Source organism: Bos taurus, chromosome 7 (assembly GCF_002263795.3).
Source record: "Bos taurus isolate L1 Dominette 01449 registration number 42190680 breed Hereford chromosome 7, ARS-UCD2.0, whole genome shotgun sequence".
Taxonomy (NCBI): Eukaryota; Metazoa; Chordata; class Mammalia; order Artiodactyla; family Bovidae; genus Bos; species Bos taurus.
The window spans coordinates 102,861,594-102,878,258 of record NC_037334.1 but is presented as its reverse complement, the minus strand read 5'-3'; the positions used below and the strand labels follow the sequence as shown (position 1 = coordinate 102,878,258).

The 16,665-nt window shown below is 38.6% G+C and overlaps 1 non-coding gene across 1 annotated transcript; it reads left to right on the top strand.

Moving 5' to 3' along the window:
* Nucleotides 1-4,252: 4,252 nt before the first annotated feature.
* LOC112447595 (U6 spliceosomal RNA) lies at nt 4,253-4,356 on the top strand. Its single transcript, XR_003035792.1, has one exon. It is a non-coding gene; the product is annotated as a U6 spliceosomal RNA (small nuclear RNA).
* The last annotated feature ends 12,309 nt before the right edge of the window (nt 4,357-16,665 follow it).

The following is a 16,665-nucleotide window of genomic DNA, read 5'->3' as shown; positions in this document are numbered from 1 at the left end:
TTCGGCCACGAATGAATGTTGATGTCCTTCCAATGAATATTCAGGGTTGATTTCCTTTCAGATTGACTGGTGCAATCTCTTTGCTGTCCAAGGGACTCTCAAGAGTCTTCTCCAGCACCAAAGTTCTAAAGCATCAATTATTCAGTACACAGCCTTCTTTGTAGTCCAAGGCTCTTTATTGAGCATTTATTGTATTTCATACATTTGGCAAAGTGAAATATATATATCAAGCTCTACCAGCCCTAAGTAGTACAACTGAGAGACATCCCAAGCCAACTCTTAAACCATAATTCCTCATGGCTGTATTATACTAGACTCACAAACCACTGCTGGGAACCACTAGATAAGAAGACTTATCAAGAGGTGATTCTTCCATATCTGTGTATCCATGAACTCAGACCAAAGAGTGAAAAAGCACTTTAGCCCACAATTCCACCTCTAGCCCACAATTCCACCTGCCATTTTTCAGTTTGAATACTTAGTCTCGGTTTCTTTATTTAAAAAAAAAAAAATGAAATTTGTATAGCTAACCCTACCTCCTTCAGATGTCTTAAGTACCAATTAAGTCACTGCTCCAAAGCAATAAAAACCCAACTTCTGAGAATTAACCATATGAACATAAGATAATGCAGCCAACTCAATTATCCATGGTAAGAGATGACAAGGAAAAGTAAGGCTAAATTAAATATACAGGTGTCTCCAAACCACACTTTTGCCAATCACCTAAGCTCTTAGCTAGTGCTAATAAGCTGCAAAATAGATAGATTTGAATTTTATGACTTTACCTCTCCACCCCCTACTCTTGTCTGGTTTCAGTGCTAAGGGGCAGTCAACCACCCTTTAAAAGGCAGGAAAAGCAGAGGCTGGACTGTGCAATCAATAGCCTGGATAATTAGCCTCTGAGTAATTGAGAGAGTTAACTGTCTTATATTAACTTCACCCCATTACTCCCAGAATATGAAAAAGTCAGAACAAGTTGGAGATGAATATCTGCGAGCAGAAGAAAAAAAAGTAGGGTAGTACAGGGGATTTATCTGGGGATTATCCTCTGATGTGAACTCTAATGACACAGAACCACATGACAACGGCCACCTTGCAAGGGAACTCCAAACATGACAAGAGGGCCCACGAGAGCTGTAAGGACCTGCTTCCCCTCGGCACCAAATTATTCTCCTCTTTTCTTCCTACAACAAAAGACTCACTCCAGGCTTTGGCTGTGTTCCCAAAAGATTGGGTAATTAAGCAGGTAAGATTTCCAAGGAGAAATAAATATTTTCCAGTTACTAGACACTGTCATTGGGCTTTGATTCAAATGTGTATAATTTTTGAACAGGGAACATAATGAAAGGAATGTCTCACAAATTAATATAAAGCCCAACGGCATACCTGGCAGCCTCTTACATGAAATCATTGTTTTTCGCAAGCCAGGAATGTCGACTGAGTGCCCATCTTGGAAAATGCTTTTCTCCTTGTAGCATTAGCACTGGTTTTACGGAAGGAAAACTCAACTTGAAGAAAAATGCTCATAAAATACAACTTAAGCCTATTTTTCCTAGCTGTGAAGACATTTTTTAAAAATAGTGATATTGGTTTCCGCATGATCAGTGAAAATTGTGCCTCTTATTCAGAGGTTGAGAAGATAAAGAGAAGACTTAAACGACATGCAGAATTTTACAGAGTGACTAATTCAAATTAGAGGTTTGGATATAGATGCTGGGCTCTGGGACCAGAACACCAAATTACTGTTCTCTAAAAATAATGTACAACTCTGAAAAGTGAAATGGCTAAAATGTTGAGGAAATTCCCCTCAAAATATAATTTTAACTCTGCATTGAGAATGAGTCAAGCACAGGTTGAATGAACAATTTTAGGATGTTGGAAAATGACTGAATCATCACTGGAAGAATGAGCAAATTTTTTTCCCTTATAGTGGTGACAGCTTTAAAGTGATCATTCTGCACTGTCTGTTATCCCTATAGCAAAAAGTAAGATAATGGTTCAACCAAGCACAGTTTACATGAACTTGACTTAGAAAATTTGAAATAATGTGATTAAAAATATATTTATAACTCATTTTATGCAAAGTAGAAAATAATATGAATATAAAAAATTAAATACCTCACAAATTGCTTAATTTCTAAGATGATGAGCTGGCTGAATTATAAATTCATTTGAATCATTAAATACTCCTTTTTTAAATTTATTTTTAATTGAAGGGTAATTGCTTTACAATATTGTGCTGGTTTCTTCCATATATCGACATGAATCGGTCATAGGTATACCTAAGTCCCCTTCCTCTTGAACCTCCCTCCCACCTCCTTGAATTGGTAAATACTCTTCCTATGTAAGAAACACATTTTTGTGTTTTGTATACGATTCAGGGTGCATGTTATGTCATCATTTTAACGTTTACCATCAGCATGATTTAAAATCTTTTTATAGTCTTTATTTTTCAAGTGATTAAGTGGCCATAATGGTGCTTAGTACTAGGGAGTTAAAAAAAAAAAAAAATCCTGGAATCATTTGGTCGTAAAATTTTAAGGCAATAAAATATTGAGACAAAGGCTGTGCCTGTTACCAACTTATTGTCTGCTGGATTCAAATGCATCCTGCATCACCTGCTCCGTGAAAAACAGAAGGACCCTTTAAGTACTTCTTCCTTTGCTAGCTGGCATGATGTGAACATTTGTTGAGAGACTACAGGAAGAACACAGCATGGGAAAAAGCCTTTCCTTCTTGGTTCTGGGGTGCTTCCAGGCTGGCTCCTGCAGCAGAGGCAGCTTATCCAGGGGCACGAACTTGCACTGGCAGCATAGAAGCTTCCAGAACACCTGGCTCCATCACGTGCAAGTGCGGTAGGGGCTGCACCCAGAGTCAGAAGCTTCCGCGGTCATCTGCCTGAGGCCATCTGTAACTGAAGACATCATGGCGAGAGCACTCCCCAGCCCCCTCAGAGGGAGGTTCCTGACAAGTTCCAAGGGACAGATTTCTAGCAAATTCCTCCAGAGCCTCAACACAACGATTTATCTGTCATTCAGCAAGCCACAGCTGGGCTGTGTCTTTTAAGATCTGCATGTCAGCTTTGAAGAGGCAGTTCCTCCTTGGGTGCTTTATCTCACCCCTAGGGATAGGGGCTCCTCTTTACATCATCTGATCCTGTATTTTTTAGAATTTTCTATTATTAGCCAACTCTTAGTAACTATAGTCCCTTGTCATGGCTAATTCTTTATTACAGCTTTCCTTGTTCAAATCACTCAGTGGATTTTGTCTTCCAAATGGACTCTAACTGATACAAACTATGACTGAACCATCCTGATTGTCCATAATGTTAATATTAGGTCACAGCATATATCTTAGAAAATATTCTGAGAAAAGAAAAATGATTTTTAAAATATGCTAGAAACGTGAATATATGTGCATTTGAAGGAGGCATCCACTGCTTATATTTATTCTTCTAAGAAATTCTCTTGAATTATGATAATTTTAAACTATGCTAGGTCTTCAGAAACCCATCCCTTAAATGTGCTTGCTCCCTACACACACATAAGCTTTCACACACATACGCTTTCTAAAATGCTGTCGATGTCTTAAGATAAGCCCCAGTCTCACTAAATGTTGAGTCTCCAAATTATGCATAAATATAATGCTTTATAACTGCAAATATGAAACCACACACTGACCAAAATTACAGAATGTTTAAAAATATTTTGAAATTGCAATGAGGTATGACTTTGTTCTCAATGCAACACTCTTTTATGCATCTCTTACCAGAACCTGTATCATGCTGATCCTGTCTGTTCAGTCAAGTATCTTTTTCCTTGCACTGAAAAGGAGTCACAGGGGAAATAAAATACTAGGTGGAATGGACCAGCACCTAGCTTGCAGCCCATTGTGAATATTTATAGGGCATTTCAGTGTTATTAGTCAAGTCTTTTCCTCAAAGCACTGTTTTGTTTAATATGTGATCAGAATAGTAACTGAGAAAAGAAAACTCTGTGTGTATGTGTGGGTACATGGACATATACGTACATGTGCTCACATCTGTGTAACCTGCTCACTGGCATTTTTCCTGTGGTATTTTTTCAGTCTCCTTCTTAGGCCCAGTTCTGGCTTTCAACTCTCATTATACATACATTACAAAGTTTAGAACTAGACCCTCTTTTTCTTGAGACATAAGAAATGGAAGCAGAGTTCACTTTACGAAAACCAGATAGGCTCTTTCAAGAGAAATCAAGAATTACAGGTAAGCAGCTAGCTTCAGCAGCACCTATGCACAAACTGGAATGGTACAGAGAACATTAGCATGGCCCCTGGGCAAGGAAGTACGAAAGTCTACAACCAACAACCATAACTCCTCTAACTTCAGTTCAGTTCAGTTCAGTCGCTCAGTCGTGTCTGACTCTGCGACCCCATGAATCGCAGCACACCAGGCCTCCCTGTCCATCACCAACTCCCGGAGTTCACTCAGACTCACGTCCATAGAGTCAGTGATGCCATCCAGCCATGTTACCACCTTCTATGCACATACACACACAAGTCACATTCTTCAGGATATTTTTCTTAATATGAAATATTTGTGTCTAATATTTTTCCAATAAATTTTTCCAATTAGTCCATTTGTATGTTATATTTCAGAACCACAACATTTCAGCATCAAAATGAGTATAAGATAAAAGTAAATGATTAAAGGAAGAATACGAAATACAAATTTTTTTTAAGTCTGAAAAAACCCTGGAACTAGGAATATTTATTTTCTAACAAAGCATTGTGTTGACCAAACAAATTGCTCTTGGCTAAGTACCCCTCTTTTGGAGGAAAACAGCACTGTTTGCAATAATTAGAATTATTGAAATGCAACTAAATGACTGAAGTATGTCCAGATATACCAGAAATAGTGATCAGATCAAAGGTTTATGCTTTGAGAGACTGAAATCTAGAATACAAAACATCAAAGCATATCAGGCCAGTTGGTTCTCATTAAGTTTCATATTTAATTCCCATGCCCCCAAAAAGGATATGGCCATCTCCAAGGCAATTATGAACAATCACTCTCTCTTACACAGGATGGTCATAATGAACTTCACCAATCAAGTAACCCAGTGAATTAAAAGTTTGCCACAGTTTCCATACATACTTTCTAAAGTAATGCCCATGCACACACACACACGTGTCTATTTCTTACTTGTAAGAAGAAGGCATTGCCTAAAATATCTCAAGTAAAGGCTGTTCTTTGTTACATAATCCTATCTCATAAAAGTAACTTCACTAATGTGTAAACTCCAGAATAGATTTTTTTCCTTCTGCCAAGAAAACTAAAAGGATCAGAGTTGTGTCACCATTATCTCAGAATGAGATGACATTCTACATTATTCCAACCTTGGACGAGAAAGAATTTCCTAATATGTAGTGATTTATTTTTGATGTTGAACAAGCTAGTTGTGGAAATATATAAGCTGATTTAATGTATATTTCAAAGCATTATGTTGCTATTAGGAAACAGAATCCCTTATCAGAACTAAAGACTTAAGAGCAATAAATAAATTCCCTTTAATAAAACATTAGTCAGAAATAGAAAACACAGTATTTTTCATACTTTTCACTTAAAAGAGATTACAATATGATTCTTAAAGGATTTCAATATAAAAGAATTTTCATGCTATTTTTTTAGCACTAATATACTGCTGATTTCCAACATAAGAAGATAATAGAATCACATATTGAGAAGTTCAGTTCTTTAAAGATGAATCTGTGAAACTTCCTAGATAATATATCTTCGTAATAAATTACATATAAGTCAGAGGTTTAGACTGATCAAAGTGGCAAAGAAGAATCAGTAATTAAACTTCTACTCCATGGACAGATTTTTCGCCCAGGGAAATCTCTACACAGAGTCACCACCACCTGGCTGCTTCAGAAGGCAGGAGGTCATTACAATTAATCTCATACTCTCCTGACATTTAACTCTGGAATTCCAAATACCCTACCAAAATACCCACACTATGATTCAGTCAACCTTCAGAATCACGAGAGAAGCGGAGCTTTACTTTGGCAATTAAATGCCTGCTACATTAAAAAAGAAACAAAACAAACACCTGTTTTAAGAGTTATTCAAGCACGCAGAAAATAAGACCTTTACCCTCCTAGGAATTAAAATATAATTAAGAGAAGACATAAATGTGAAAATTATAAATATAAGCTTGTTTTAAGAGACAGCATTCAAACAGTAAACCTATATCCATATATTAAGTAAACAATGGTTGCAACCCTAGCCAATAATGCATTATTAAATTACTGTATCCAAAATTCTTCATAATTTTTTTAATCTTAAGGGTATTCAAGTACAATATTTTGCTGGCTTACATAGAAAAGGATCATCAGTAATTTCAGACTGCTTTCCTCTTATAAAATGTTGACTCTTAGAAAACTGAAACCTCAGAGACAATATATCCTCAAATTACATTATAAAGTGTTACTGGGATGAAAGCCTTGAACAAGACGAACACTACAGATAATCAAACATTTACTTATGAATCATGGAAATCTTGACTCCCGTAAACAAAATCAAAAACTTGGGCAATGAGATTGACAGGCGGGGGAAGGGGGTGGGGGGCGGGGGGAATTTCCCTCTACCTATCTAGAGAGCTTGTGGCGGGAATAATAATAAAACTGACACAAGAAAGATTAAAAGGCAATAAAGAAACAAAGTTTAATGCATGCACAAAAAGATGGCACAGAAATAGAACAGAAGACATAGCAGAGTGGGCAGCATTTACACTTCTGGACAAAGAAAAAAGTCGTGAACAATTAGCACAAAAGAACTTGGGCTTCAAGTGAAAATAATTAATTAATTAAAATTTTCTGAAGACCTGAAACAGAGCTTGGGCTTTGGATAGTAAATTACAGAAGTAACAAGGCGATTTTGAGTGTACAGATTTCTCAGCCCGAATTCCCACTCTCTGGCCATAGGGCACCCTTGTACCTCGTGTGGGAGGAAACTTTAAATATAAGGGATTTATTTGCTGCTTTTAGGATAAGACAGAGAAGAATCAAAAGTGTTCCTCTTGCACCCACTGTTTCTTAAGTAATTTTAATTCGCAACAATCAATATGCCATCGAGAAATACTTTGGGTTGGCCTATCCAGGACCCCAACAAGGTTAAATCTCTGATGTATAAACTCAAGAGGGCAGTCTCAGTAAATAATTATAGTGCATATTCAGAATTATTAAGTGAATAAAAATAGAGGACTTACAAATCTTCCAGACATATTTTGGATGGTGGGGAGATAGGCTCATTTTTATATTTCACAAACACACATACAAAAATAACCATAAGAATCACAATGATCTCAAAAGGCCCACTGATGAGAAAACCACAACTGATTTAGGGTTAAATACTGCTTTCTCCAGCATGCAGTAACTAATATTTTTTTTTCAGGGTAGACAACAGTTGAGGAAAAGAAGCTGCACACTAATGTTGGCTCTAAAAGGGGGAGACAACAGTTTAGAGGTACCCTCAGATTTTGTTTAGAATTATAAAAAGTTGGATTCCAAACTTCCTTGATGGGGGAGAAATTACTATTTGATTCTTAAGCATCCCGAGAATCCACCTTCACTGTTTCTCAAAGAAAAGTACCAGACATGTTTCCCCCTTCTGAAGTCTGACTTCCCCATGATACATCTTGAACTGAACCATGGTTGACAGTTTTATTACAAATATGTTGCACTTGTAATTGTTACACCAAAGAAAGTGATTGAAAAAAATTTGCAAAGTTATAAAATTGGACTTCAGTTCTACGGAGAATGAAGAAATAAATGTTAGCTCTGAAAATAATATCCTCAGAGATGTATATATCAAGACGAAAAGATTCAAATTTGATTTATTATTCACTTTGGGTATAGCACTTTCTGATCTGGGGGAAAAAAAAAAAAAAACCGTCTGAAATTATTCCACTTTACATAAGCGGTGACAAATCACTACTTACAGATTTCTTTCCAAAAGTCTCTCTATGACACAAAAATTGCTTGAAAGGGTTCTGTGCGTTGCTATTTTAACATCTCCCACCACACTCTACAAATGCCAGTCTGACCACTCTGCCTCTGGGGCTTTCACAAAGCAGCTTTCTTTAAAGGTCACAGGTGAAGATCTGTCTTCTAAGAATGTCAGCTCTCTTGACAGCTCTTCATGATGTCAACATGGTTGATAACTAAAATTTAGGTAAACATTTAATTTGGGAGAGGATTTTATTCGTGTTTGCTAATTGTTTAATATATTAGTTTTATTTCAAACAAAAGGCATCCTGCTGCATTTGCATAGCTTTTAGCTTTAATTCTTCTATACGTTTCATCAGTTAAAATGATACCTTTAGACCTTTGGACCCTTAGGCACTAGGAAGCAGATGTTTTATTTAGAAATAGCGTTCAGCCTCACCTGGGGAAAGGAGGCTTTGTCACAGTCTTCATTAGAAACCCTCAGGACAAAAGAATCTACTGTAAAAGTCTGATAACCCACCTGTGGTTGGAAGAGACTGAATCTTGTAACATTTAGGAAACTATTTTTATGTTATTTCAATTTTAAAAAGCTGAAATAGATATAATAAAGCTTTACTGTTTTCCTACACAACTCAAAAATTAAGTCACATAAGGAAAATAAGCACAGCAAGCCTTCCATCATCAGCTAAGCAAATTATTATGCCTTTCTGAATTAAAAGAAGTTGCACAGAAATTAAGCTTATAATAAAATGAATTCTAATACAAATATGCAATATTTTATTTTATCCTGGTGTTTGGAAACGTTTACTCTCAATACATGAGCAACAGCCCACAGACTAAGCTAATTAGTGTTCTAGACTGTATTAAAATATTCAATTACAAATCAGGTATTTTAAAACTTTTTCTACTAAAACAAACAACGGTTACTATCTTGGTTTTTCTGTGTTTTTTATTTTTTGTTGGAATTTTTTTTAAGTACAAATTGGTTTGACAGTTTGGTAATACTTTTGACAATGATTTAACAACAACCAAAATATACCTAAAAAACTCAAAATGCATCCTACAAAGATTCAAAGGAAATATATATAATTTACAGTTAACATTTTGCCGAAAATACACATCTAAGCATAAGTAGGAGTACGTTAAGGCTGTATATTGTTACCCTGCTTATTTAACTTATATGCAGAGTACATCATGAGAAATGCTGGGCTGGAAGAAGCACAAACTGGAATCAAGATTGCTGGGAGAAATATCAATAACCTCAGATATGCAGATGACACCACCCTTATGGCAGAAAGTGAAGAGGAACTAAAAAGCCTCTTGATGAAAGTGAAAGAGGAGGGTGAAAAAGTTGGCTTAAAGCTCAACATTCAGAAAACGAAGATCATGGCACCTGGTCCCATCACTTCATGGGAAATAGATGGGGAAACAGTGGAAACAGTGTCAGACTTTATTTTGGGTGGCTCCAAAATCACTGCAGATGGTGACTGCAGCCATGAAATTAAAAGATGCTTACTCCTTGGAAGGAAAGTTATGACCAACCTAGATCGCATATTCAAAAGCAAAGACATTACTTTGCCAACAAAGGTCCGTCTAGTCAAGGCTATGGTTTTTCCTGTGGTCATGTATGGATGTGAGAGTTGGACTGTGAAGAAGGCTGAGCGCCGAAGAATTGATGCTTTTGAACTGTGGTGTTGGAGAAGACTCTTGAGAGTCCCTTGGACTGCAAGGAGATCCAGCCAGTCCATTCTGAAGGAGATCAGTCCTGGGTGTTCTTTGGAAGGACTGATGCTAAAGCTGAAACTCCAGTACTTTGGCCACCTCATGCGAAGAGTTGACTCATTGGAAAAGACTCTGATGCTGGGAGGGATTGGGGGCAGGAGGAGAAGGGGACGACAGAGGATGAGATGGCTGGATGGCATCACCGACTCGATGGACATGAGTTTGAGTGAACTCCGGGAGTTGGTGATGGACAGGGAGGCCTGACGTGCTGTGATTCATGGGGTCGCAAAGAGTCGGACACGACTGAGCGACTGAATTGAACTGAAGCATAAGTAGTATTAACATTACAAAAAAGTAAAATAATGGAAAACCATAGGCAAAGGAATAATACAATATCAAGGTTTTGAAGACTGAGAGGACCAAACTGAAATAAAACATCATTTTAGGCTTACCACACCGTCACACGAAGTCTGTGCACAATCATCCATCTGGTTCATAAGAATCAGAACATAAAGTCGGATTGCTCTGGTCCAGCACTGACCATGCGAGAGTCACCATGTTAACTACCCCACGTTCTGACCACTGACCACTCTCCTGCATGCTGGAGAATTCTTAAGGCATTTTTGAAGGACTCCAAGAAGTCATTCACCTCTCCTACTGGGCAAAGTTTAAGAAGGAGCATGGGTTCTCAGAGTTGCTTTTTATTACATAATAGCTTATGTTAGCATAGGGCTGTTACAAACTATATCCCCAGTAGTTACAATGTTCCATCCTTAAACCCGTGCAAGACAGCTCTGCTAACCTCGTTTAGTCATGAGGTATGATAACCATGACATACTGCCGTCTCACATGCCACCGTCAACTTTAAGTTTACCGTCAATATGTAACCGAATCTAAACTGTGCATTTCTAGTTTGGGATTTGTTCTATCTCCCACCCCTGACTACCAGGATTGCATCTTAGCTTACTGGGCACTCAGCTTCATCGTAGATGTACAGTTATCTAGTTGGCAGCCATATAGTGGCGTTTCTCTACACTCAGATCTTCACCTCCAGCTGTCTGTAAGTGTTAGTCACTCAGTCATGTCTGACTGTTTGTGACCCCATGGACTGTAGCCCGCCAGCTCCTCTGTCCATGGAATTCTCCAGGCAAGAATACTGGAGTGGGTTGCCACTTCCTTCTCCAGGGGATCTTCCTGACCTAGGAATGGAACCCAAGTCTCCTGCTTTGGAGGCAGATTCTTTATCATCTGAGTCACCAGGAAACCCCTCCAGCTATCTATGACCAAGCTCAAAATCAAAATCATAATCATGTTGTTATTTTTACTGGTTCACCAAACTTGCAGCAGCTTCAATAACAGTTCATAAACTTAGGTGTTTTAATTTTAATGTTAAAGGTAGCATATACCCTTGTTGCAGGTATATACAATCCTTACATCCCTATATGCTGAAAGAAAGAAAGAAGAAAGAAGGGAAAAGGATAAGGAGGAAAGAAAAAAGGAAAGGAATGAAGGAGGGAGGGGGAGAGAGGGGGAAAGAGAGAAAGAAGGAAGGAAGGAGGGAGGGGAAGAAGGAAGGAAGGAAAAGCTCTGCCTTCACCTGGTTGATTATGGGAGAAAGCTTACCTGCCTGGGTGTCAAATTTTTCCTTCAGTTATAACATGTAAATCCTTGTTTTCAACAACTTTACTTTCACAGCCTTCTTGTTGTGTACAATTTTATTTTCAACCATACGTTTAAAGGAATCTGAGGCCAAGTCCAATATTTTAAACAGAAGCCTGGATGTTGACTGCTCTCTAGCAGTGAAATGTAGTATAATAATCCCTGGGAAAGGAAAATAATAACTACATTTAGTGAGACCTTACTGGCCTTCCTTGGTGGCTCGGAAGGTAAAGAACCTGCCTGCAATTTGGGAGACCCGGATTTGATCCCTGGGTTGGGAAGATCCCTTGGAGAAGAAATGCTACCCACTCCAGTATTCTTGCCTGGAGAATTCCATGGACAGAGAAGCCTGGCAGGCTATAGTCCATGGGGTTACAAACAGTCAGACACGACTGAGTGACTAACAGTTAGAATGTCAAGTTTTCTGCTATGATAGTCAGTTACACTACTCATTTTTCTAGAAAACCAAGCTATTAACACGGACAAGAAGCAGTATGGAGTGCTGGTTTAGTGGTTAGGAAGCAGAGTCAGTCTGCTGGGTTTGGAATGTCAAGGCTAGTACTTCCTTAATCATATAATTTGAGCAAGTTACTTAATTTGTCAGTGTCTTGGTTTCTTCAACTGTAAGATAGAAATAATATTACTTTCCTTATGGGCTTAGCAGTGAGGGGTTTAAATCAGAAAAGGTATCCAATCATACAATAAATACTTAACACACGTGAACTATTCTTGTTAGATTTAATTTACAGGTTAGAAAAGTGGGACTCAAAGAACTTGAGTAAGAAGCCTAAGTCAATAGTGAGCAAAGGTCGGAGCTAGACATCAGCCCTGTCTACAGTCCCTGAGTCAAGCTCCCGTCCACTACACTGGATGATTTCTGAGATCCTCACCTGCAAATCATCCACAATTCTGTGATACACTCATCCAAAGTTAAGTCATCACACTGTTCATGTATTTTTAATGGGCTTATGTTTCTGACAAACTGATTCTTGATCATTTAAAAATACAGAATCTAGCTACTTTGGTACTGCTGTTAGTAAACTATTCTTACATACATATGAAAACAAAAACCTTTTAAACAAGTGCATAGTATTATATCATATGATATCCCACGATCATTTTCACTGGATCTTAATCATCAGATTTTTTTCTCCAGATTTTTGGGAGGGGGACTGTTCTTTATTTTGTTTGTTACTAAGGGCTTCCCTGGTAGCTCAGCTGGTAAAGAATCTTCCTGCAATGCAGGAGACCATGGTTTGATTCCTGGGTTGGGAAGATCAGCTGGAGAAGGGAAAGGCTACCCACTCCACTATTATGGCCTGGGGAATTCCATGGACTTTATAGTCCATGGGGTTAGGGGGATTACTTTTCTTTATTTTGTTTGTTACTAAAATCAAATTGAAATAAATATTCATTTATAAAAATCTTTGTACACTGGCATGACTCGAGGAATTTCTCACACTGATGACAAGATGTCACTGTTGTATACTGTGCTGTGCTTTGTCACTCAGTCATGTCCGACTCTTTGTGACCCCATGGACTGTAACGAGCCAGACTCACTCCTCTGTCATGGGGATTCTCTAGGCAAGAATACTGGAGCAGGCTGTCATGCCTCCTTCAGGGCATCTTCTGAACCCAGAGACGGGAAGGCAAATTCTTTACTGTCTGAGCCACAAGGAAGTCCATGAATACTGGAGTGGGTAGCCTATCCCTTCTCCAGGAGACCTTCCTAACCCAGGAGTTGAACCAGGGTCTCCTGCATTGCAGGCAGATTCTTTACCAGCTGAGCTACCAGGAAAGCTCAATATACTGGGCTATATATACTACCAAATCTCCCTTTAAAAAATTACACCAGTTCACATGCTCATGTGAGTATCTATCTCCCCTCTCTCTTGACATCATTTAAGTAACAACATAAATTAAGAAAAGAAAATTCAAACTTTATCTGCAATTACATTATGTTGGTTGGCTTTTTATTTATTATCTATAGATACTCCACTACGCTTTTTAAAACATTTAATGTAGCTTATAGCTTTACATACATATAAGTGTGACTGTTCAATTTAAAATATAAATAGTAAGGAAAAGGAAAGAGAAGTCCCTCAGTCATGTCTGACTCTTTGCAACTCCATGGAGCCTACCAGGCTCCTCCGTCCATGGGATTTTCCAGGCAAGAGTACTGGAGTGGGTTGCCATTTCCTTCTCCAGGGGATCTTCCCAACCCAGGTATCGAACCTGGGTCTCCCACATTACAGCAGACTCTTTACCTTCTCAGCCACCAGGGAAGCCCAATAGTAATACATACCAATAAAAAGGGCAAGTACATCAGAAAATTTGGGAATATTTACTCCTGATTGCTGGGCACTTCTAGGCAACAGAGATATGGTAAAGAGTAAGATAAACAGTATTGGGCCATGGCAGCTGAAGAGGTGTTGGTGGCCTGGGAAGCAGCTTTGCAAAGATCTCCCCAGAGACACAGGTAGTGACCAGAGGCCCCAGTTCCCAGCATGGAGCTGGTAGTGGATAGGCCCCAGGGCAGACAGTGACTTCTGGGTGGTGAATCAGGTGCACAACCTCAGATATGCAGACGATACCACTTTAATGGCAGAATGCCAAAGGGAACTAAAGAGTCTCTTGATGAAGGTGAAAGAGGAGACTGAAAAAGCTGGCTTAAAACTCAACATTCAAAAGACAGGAGTGCCTCTGTCTTGGCATCCAGTCCCATCACTTCATGGCAAACAGATGGGGAAACAATGGAAACAGTGACAGATTTCATTTTCTTGGGCTCCAAAATCAATGCAGACGGTGACTGAAGCCACACAATTAGATGATGCTTGCTCCTTGAGATAGGTATAACAAACCTAAATAGCATATTAAAAAGCAGAGATATCACTTTGCTGACAAAAGCCTGTATAATCAAAGCTATGGTTTTTCCAGTAGTCATGTATGGATGTGAGAGTTGGACCATAAAGAAGGCTGAGCACCAAAGAATTGATGCTTTCTAACTGTGGTGTTGGAGAAGACTCTTGAGAGTGTCTTGGACAGCAAAGACATCAAACCAGTCCATCCTAAAGGAAATCAACCCTGAATAGTCATTGGAAGGACTGGTACTGAAGCTGAAGCTCCAATATTTTGGCCACCTGATGTGAAGAGCTGACTCATTGGAAAAGACCCTGATGCTGGGAAAGATTGACAGCAAGAGGAGAAGCGGGCAACAGAGGATGAGATGGCTGGATGGCATCACTGATTCAATGGATGTCAGTTTGAGCAAACTTAAGGAGACAGTGAAGGACAGGGAAGCTACGTGTGCTGCAGTTCATGGGGTTGCAAAGAATCAGACATAACTGACTTAGCAACCGAACAACAACAAAGATAAACAAGCCACTGGTGTCTTGTAGCTTATATCTTGGTAGAATTCATAAATTTAAATATGAATAAAAATTACTTCAGTCACTGAAGAAGTATATCAAAAAAATAAAAGTGTAACAATGAGTAGGGTTATTTTAAATAGATTAAACTGAGAGAGAAAATGACTACACATGTAAACTAAAGAACCATTCAAGAGGAAGCAATCAATCAGGTTTTAATCACCAGTTGGGAGAGAAAAGCTCTTTTGGAAGAGCGAGATGAGCCTCTTGGTTGGTCCATGCCTTTGATAATAAGGGGAAAAGGCAGCTTAAGACAATCATTACATTAAAGAAAAAAATAGTTCTCATTTTCAGATGATATGTTCCCAAAATTCATGGAAATCACTGGTTCTTAATCATTTACCGTATACAATAGGGAGACAGAGGGAATTAAATTTCATATCCAATAAAGGTATATATTAAGAACATCGAAAAGTAGAAAACAGACATGTTTCACTTGCATTACTGGCTAATACAAAGAATCTCACCATTTTTCAGTGAAATTGTTTTCAGCCTTCTCAGAAGACCTCCAAAGTTTCATTCCCAAGTAAAGATATGAAATTAAATATGATTTCCTGAAAGTCAGGGATGAGGCGAGACAACCGGGGTATTTATGAGTCTCTTATTCTGTCGTGCTGGAAACTGTAGAATGTTAAGCAGACTACTGATTCACTAGAGAAATACTCCTAGTCAGCTCAGGTTTGTTTATAACAACAGACAAAGGAGAGACATAGCTCATAGATCAGCATGTCATAAAACAGAGACAGCTTACTGCCAAGGGCAAATTTAGAACTCAGAATGAAGAAAAGATATGTACCCACACAGCAGCCAGACACAGAAATTCAAGCGAGATAAAAAGGGTACCAAATTATAACTGCCATATATAGCACAATAAAAATCACAAAAAGAACTCAATTCCAATGTTGTAATTAGAAATTAATGGAAAAAATCTCAACAAAACCTTCAGAGTAGAAAAACAGCCCAAAGGGAGCCACCTGAAATGATTTACCAAATTAATGATTAATTGTCAAAGGACCTATGCAAGCAAAAACAGAGAAGATTTTTTAATTATGTATGAAAAATTCTACAATGATAAATGTGAAAGCATCAATGAGAGGCACTCCTATCTGGGGAAATAGTTAGTTCAGTTCAGTTGAGTTCAATGCAGCCACTCAGTCATGCCCGACTCTTTGTGACCCCATGGACTGCAGCACGCCAGGCTTCCTTGTCCATCACCAACTCCCAGAGCTTGCTCAAACTCAACTCCATCAAGTCGGTGATGCCATCCAACCATCTTATCCTCTGCCATCCCCTTCTCCTCCTGCCCCCAATTCCTCCCAGCATCAGGGTCTTTTCCAATGAGTCGGTTCTTCGCATCAGGGGCCAAAGTACTGGAGTTTCAGCTTCAGTCTTTTCAGAGAATAGTCAGGATGATTTCCTTTAGGATGGACTGGTTAGATCTCCTTGCTGTCTAAGGGACTCTCAAGAGTCTTCTCCAATACCACAGTTCAAAAGCATCAATTGTTCGGTGCTCAGCTTTCTTTATAGTCCAACTCTCACATCCACACACGACTACTCGAAAAACCATAGCTTTGACTAGACGGACCTTTGTTGACAAAGTAATGTCTCTGCTTTTTAATATGCTGTCTAGGTTGGTCATAGCTTTTCTTCCAAGGACCAAGCATATTTTAATTTTATGGCTGCAGTCACCATCTGCAGTGATTTTGGAGCCCAAGAAAAGAAAGTCTCTCACTGTTTCTATTGTTTCCCCATCTATTTGCCATGAAGTGATGGAACCAGATGCCATGATCTTCATTTTCTGAATGTTGAGTTTTAAGCCAACTTTTTTATTCTCTTCTTTCACTTTCATCAAGAGGCTCTATTTTTG